Below are 6,488 nucleotides of genomic sequence, written 5' to 3'. Positions count from 1 at the left end.
TCTAATCTGCTGGAAGACAAAATAGGTAAAACTCTTGAAGACATAGGCATAAGCAAGCAAGGTCTAAAACGTCCTTAGAAAATACAGAACTCCAACTAAGAATCAGCATCAAGAATCAACAAATGGGATTATAGCAAATTATAAAGCTCTGCACAGCAAAGGAGAAAAACAAAAGAGTGAAAAGACAACCTATAGCATGGGAAATTTTTTTGCCAGCTACGCATTGGACAGAAGACTAATATTTAGAATATATGAAGACCTCAACAAAATTAGATTCCCTCCCAAAATAAAAATACCAATCAGGTCAGACATGGTGGTGGTTGCCTGCAACCCCAGCACTAGGGAGACTGAGGCAGGAAGATCACTGCAAATTTGAGGCCAGCCTGGATTATATAGCAAGACCCTGTCTCAAAAAAAAACAAAACCAGAAAAGACCCAATCAAAAAATGGGCAACCAGTCAGGCATAGGGGCACACACCTGTAGTCCTAGCACTTGGGAGGCTGAGGCAGGAGGATTGTTGTGAGTTCAAGACCAGCCTAGGCTACAAAGTGAGCTCAAGGCCAGTCTGAACTGCAGAGCAAGACCCTGTCTCAAAAAGACCAAAAAAAAAAAAAAAAGAAAGGCAACTGAAATGAATAGACATTTTTGGAAGAAGAAGTGTAAGTGGCCAATAAATATAGTTAAAAATTAATAGCATCACTGGCCATTGTAGAAATTAAAACACTGTCATGCCATCTTACTCTAGAAAGAATGACTTGCATCACAAAATTAGTTAACAAATGCTGATGAGGCAACTCATACAACCATTATGCATTACGGTAATCAGTAGGGCCATTCCTCAGAAAACTGAAATTAGGGTCGATAGCTGCTGCAATGCAGTGGGAGAACTGGAGCTCTGGCCATGCTTTAAGAAAACTGCACACAAGCCCACCATGGAGCAATTGTCAGCTCTGAGAAGGCCAAGCTGAAGAAGATGCAGATGCAGGAGAAAAACACTGCCAGCCAAAGAGTCCACTGAGCAGGAAGAGTGCAGGGAAATTTCGTAAGAGCCTAGAAGGTTCCTCATCCCATTGTCTCTGAGACGCCCCCAGTCATGATGTGGAAGAAGAACCACTTGCAAGGTGGACACGAACCACAAGCTGCACTGTGGGCCCAGACATTCTGCGCTGATGCCATGGCCTATGGGCTCTGGGGGACCACCCCCCCCATCAGACTGCCAAGGTCTCCCGTTTGCCTTGGGATATTACAGAAAATTATTTGTGTAATAAATAAAAATAAAACACACCTTGTGACATGGCAAAAACAAACAAAAACTCAGACAAGAAATTCTGTTTGACCCAGCTATTCCTCTCGTACTAGGTATCTTTCTGAAAGGGTTAAAGAATCACATTATACAAAAGAAGAATCATATTACAGTAATACATGCATGCCCATGGTTATAGTAGCACAATTCATAATAGCTAAATCTTGTAAGTGGCCTGTATGTCTATCAACAGATGAATGGATAAAGAAAATGTGGTAGGGCCGGGCATGGTGGTGCACGCCTGTCATCCCAGTACTCGGGAGGCTGAGGCAGGAGGATCGTTTTGAGTTTGAGGCCAGCCTGGGCTACAAAGTGAGCTCAAGGCCAGTCTGAACTGCATAGTGAGACCTTGTCTCAAAAAAAAAAAAAAAAAAAAAAAAAAAAAGTAGCAATGTAATGTCAAATAACCCATTCAATAAATGAGGAAATGAATTGCACAGACACTTCTTAAAGAAGTACAAATGGCCAATGAATATATAAAAAATGTTCCACTACTTTAGCCATTAGGGAAATGCAAATGAAAACTACATTGAGATTTCATCTTGCCCCACTCAAAATTGCTATCATTAAGAATATACAAAACAGTAATAGCTAGCAAGGATGAGAAGAAAAAGGAACTTTTCTACACTGTTGGTGGGAATGTAAATTAGGATAGTCACCACAGAAATCATACTATGAGGTTCCTCAAAAAACTAAACACAGAACTACCATATGATCCAGCTATATACCACTTCTTGGTATATATGCAAAAGAACTGCAGGCAGCATACTATAGGGATTCCTGCACGCCCACGTTTATTGTGGCACAATTCACAATAACCAAGAAAAGAATCATCCTAGGTGGCCATCCACAGATCAACAGATACAGAAAGTGTGGCATTTCCACACAGTGGAGTATTATTGAGCTACAGGAAGAACTGAAATTGTGTCATTTGCAGGAAAATGATGGAACGGGAGGTCATCACGATTAGTTAAATAAGCCAGACTCAGAAAGACAAGGACTGAGTGCTTTGCTTAACATAAGGAATCTTAAAACAAACAAACAAGCAAAATATATCTACATGATCTAAAAGAGATGGCAAGAAAGTAGAAAGGAGACTAACATTAGACAAGAGAAGCAGGGGAGTGAAGAGGGAGGTTGTAAGGGTGGGTAATAGGATGGATATGATAAAATATCTGTATTGTAACCCAATATTAAGGGGCACTAATTGAAAAACCCAACTGAGGAGCGCTACGGCGGGGCTGCTTGCAGGGTGATCTCAGGCTGAGTGCCATGGCTGCTTGGGAGGGATGGGGTTTTGTTACGAGGGCTGTCCTGTGCTTTCAGCGTTGTATCTGGCCTCTGCTCACTAAATACCAAGTATCACCCGCCATCCAGGGGTGACAACCAAAATGTCACACATTGGCAATGTTCCCTGGGGCAGAGGAGCGAATTGCCCCTGGTAGGGAACAACTCAACAAGAGTGAGTGGGACGGCAAGGCACCCTCCGACTAGCAAGTCAGAAGCCATCACCTCCCTGAGTCCTATTGGGCGAGAGAAGAAATGGCCTTGCAGACCGCAGCGAGAGCTGGCGCCTCGGCCGTGGACCACAGGGCAGGAACTGTGGCCACAGGCTGTAACTGGAAGCCACTGCCAGACTTAGCCTGGCAGGGAGGGAGTGGGGAGCTTCACCTCCTTACCCGCCGAGCCCTTCTGGGTTCCTTCGCTCAATTTAGAGAACTGGGAGCGAGGGGGTTGCCATTCACAAAGGTTGATGTCCTGGGCCACAGAGGATCAGGGAAAAGAAAGCAGAGTGGGGCTGGAGGGGAGCGGGGATTGAGTAGCCCAGAAATTGCAGTCCGCCCAGCGAGGGAGGTGGTGGCTGGGAGGAAGAGGGAATGGACAGAACTGGGTGCGTGCAAAGCTGGCCATGGCTGTGATGCACATCTGTAATCCAGGCACTCAGGAGGCTGAGGCAGGAAGATTATGAATTTGAGATGAGGTGGGGCTACATAACAAGACCCTGTCTCAGAACAAACAGACAAACAAAAAAAAAAGTAGGTGGACCCAGGGGTATTGGGGAAGGTTCAATAGCTAAGCAGACATAGGCAGTGAGTGAGAGGAAAGAGGTAAGGACAAGGTGTTGAGGTTTGTGGTCTGGGCAGTTGGGCTGAGGTTGATGGTGCCATTTTCTGAAATAAGAATGACAGAAAGAAGAGCCTGCTGAGAAGGGTAATGCTGAGTTTGGTTTTGAACTCTTTATCGCACACCAGGCATGTACTCTACCATTGAGCTACCTCTCCAGACAGTTTCTTGTCTTTGTTTTTTGAGACAGGGTTCTTGCTATGTTGCCCAGGCTGCCCTGGAACTGCTGGACTCAAGTTATCCTCCCCCTCAGCCTCTCAAGTGTCAGTTCCACAGGCGTGTGCCACTGCCTGGCTCCCAGCGGGTTTCGAACTTGCTGAGGAGCCTACGTGAGGTGTGAGTGGTGCTGTTTGGGTGCAGCACAGTTCTATGGGGGTGCAGGGTGCTGTTGAGGGGGCTGAGCTGCACGCCAGCCAGGGAACCCTAGAAGGGAGGGGCGCTGGTGCCAGCTTCCCACAGACACTGTCTTGCTTCCCACTCAGTGGGAGAAGGAAGTGGGCACCGGGCAGAGGAAGGAAGAGGCATGGTGAAGGAGAAGCGGTAGCCCTCTGGCACAAAGGGAACTTCTATTCCTCATCTCCTCCCGGGTGGTTTCCCCAAGAGAGAAGTAAGAGCTGAATGGTGAGACCCATGCAGAGCACAGACCAACGGACCGACAGGAGGGCAGGGACCCTGGTGATGTCAGCCTGTGGGTGTCAGGCAGTGGCAGTGGGGGGCACAATGCTGCCCCCGTGTCTGGTCACCTGCTGCCTGGGACCTGGTGGGACCTTCAGTGACAAAGCCCAGGATGAAAGAATCAGGCAGTCTCTACTTCTAGGCCCCATGCACCATGAAAGGTAGCACGGAGAGACAGCTCTAATGGGCAGAGGGACCTGATCTTTCTAAGATGTATATCCAGTGACCACCTGAGAAGGACGTTATGATCCCCATTTGACAGATAAGGAAACTGAGGCTAACAGTATGGGGACTGGAGTGTGATTTGAACTGGGACTTCTTAATTTTGAGCCCCTTCATCAGTCTCCTTCTTGCCTGTTAGGTCCCTCACATTGTACCCCACCCAACTTGAAGAGAAAAACTCTGACAGACCAGTCTGTTCAAACAGAAAGGCCGGGGCTGGGGATTTAGTTGAGAGGCACAGCGCCTGCCTGGCAAGCGCAAGGTCATGAGTTCGATTCCCAGTACCAGAAAAACAAAAAACAAAAAAAACCCAAAACAAACAGAAAGCTCCTCACTCATCTTGAGAGACTAAAATAAATCTGTTCATCAGGATGGTTCCTAAGCCTAGTTCTCAGGCTTACAGGAGACCTCAAAAGTCTACCGCACGTCATGCTGTACATCAGCAGCACGCCGATGTTCTCCTGCACTTCCCTCCCCTAGAGGCACCGGACCCCCAGTGACCACTGAGAAACTTAAAATTTTCCACCTTCCTCAGTAAAACTCCCCCTTCTCATGCCTAAAGTAACCTGTAAAGTAGGCCCCCTTCCTTTGTTCAGGGCCAATGGTTTTTTTGTCCTTGGCAAAGTTGCACCCAGTCTGAAATAAAGATATCACTGTTTGTTTCAACCTTGCCTGTCCTGGTGGTCTCAGTGACTACTCAGAGTCAAGCCTGACATTGCCCAGTGTGGCTGCCATCATCCTCCGTCCCGGCAGCCTGCCCAACCTCCCCTCCTGCCCCTACGACTTCCTTCCATCCCTCCTCTAGCTCTCTCCCCATGTCTTCATTGAAAGGAAGTCAAGATTCTTTTTAGTGGACTACATTCTAGGGTCTTTGAAAAATATTTGGATTTCGATCTAGCTTGTGTACCATCCCTATTAAGGAAATACAACAAATAAGTCACTTAAGTCATTTCACTTTTTTTTTTATTTTAAAGAGTAGTAAATGAGACACAAACAAAAAATAGAACAATAGCAGCATACAAGTATCACAAACATAAATAAACCAAAGCAAGAACATTTAAAGTGATACAGGGTCTCAAGACAAAATAATACGAATTAACAGTGGTTGTTATATTACATATTGTTATCCTCAACTACATTGCTCAGATTACCAGATGTAAGAATGGAAGATTGTTCAAACCATTAAAGAGAAGAAGAAACTAATTATTAAATAAAACATTAGAGATAATATAGTTTCACGACAAGATGGTAGGAATTCACCGTGGTAATTCCATTGCATATTGCTACCTTCAAATCAGCTGCCCAGGTTACCAGACACAAGCATGCAAAATTGATCAGAACATAAAATACTTTAAGCATTAACTATTCCTTTCAATATACCATCAGACATCAGCAATACAGTTATCACAGCTATTCATATATATATTTATAGTTTGCCTTCCTTCTTTCTTTTTTCTTCTTTCCCTCATCCCAGTCGTTCCTTCCTTTGAGCAATTTCTTTCCCTTTCTATCATCTATTGTACATTTTGAGTTTTACCTAGTCTTTCAGGTTCCTACACCAAGGGGACAATATGATGTTTACACATGTGGGTCTGATTTATTTCCCTTATGAGTATGGTCTCTATTGCATCCATTTACCTACAAAAGCCTCGAGTTTATCTTTTTTTATAGCTAGTAATACTGCATTGTATAAAAATATCACATCTTTTTTATCCATTCCTCAGTGGATGGGCGTCTGGGTTGCTTCCAAGATTTAGCTATAACAAATTGTGCTGCTATAAACATGGGTGCACATATATTGCTGTGGTATGATGTCTTTAATTCTTCTGGGAAAATACCCAGAAGGGGAATAGCTGGGTTAAGTGGGACTTCCAATCCTAGTTTTGTGAGCAGTCTCCAAAGTGATTTCCACAGTGGTTTTACCAATCTACACTCCCACCAACAGTGGAGTAGGGTTCCTTTCTCCCCACAGCCTCTCCTGCATTTGTTATTGGTTGATTTCTTGATGATAGCCATTCTTTCTTGGGTGAGATGGAATCTCAGTGTTGTTTTAACTTGCACTTCTAAAATGACTAATGATGTTGAACATTTTTTCATGTATTTATTCACTATTAATATCTCTTCATTAGAGAAGTGTGTATTCATCTCAGATGCCCATTTTTG

Source organism: Chinchilla lanigera, unplaced genomic scaffold (genome assembly GCF_000276665.1).
Source record: "Chinchilla lanigera isolate Chin_1 unplaced genomic scaffold, ChiLan1.0 scaffold00083, whole genome shotgun sequence".
Taxonomy (NCBI): Eukaryota; Metazoa; Chordata; class Mammalia; order Rodentia; family Chinchillidae; genus Chinchilla; species Chinchilla lanigera.
Note: the sequence above shows the minus strand (reverse complement) of the source record.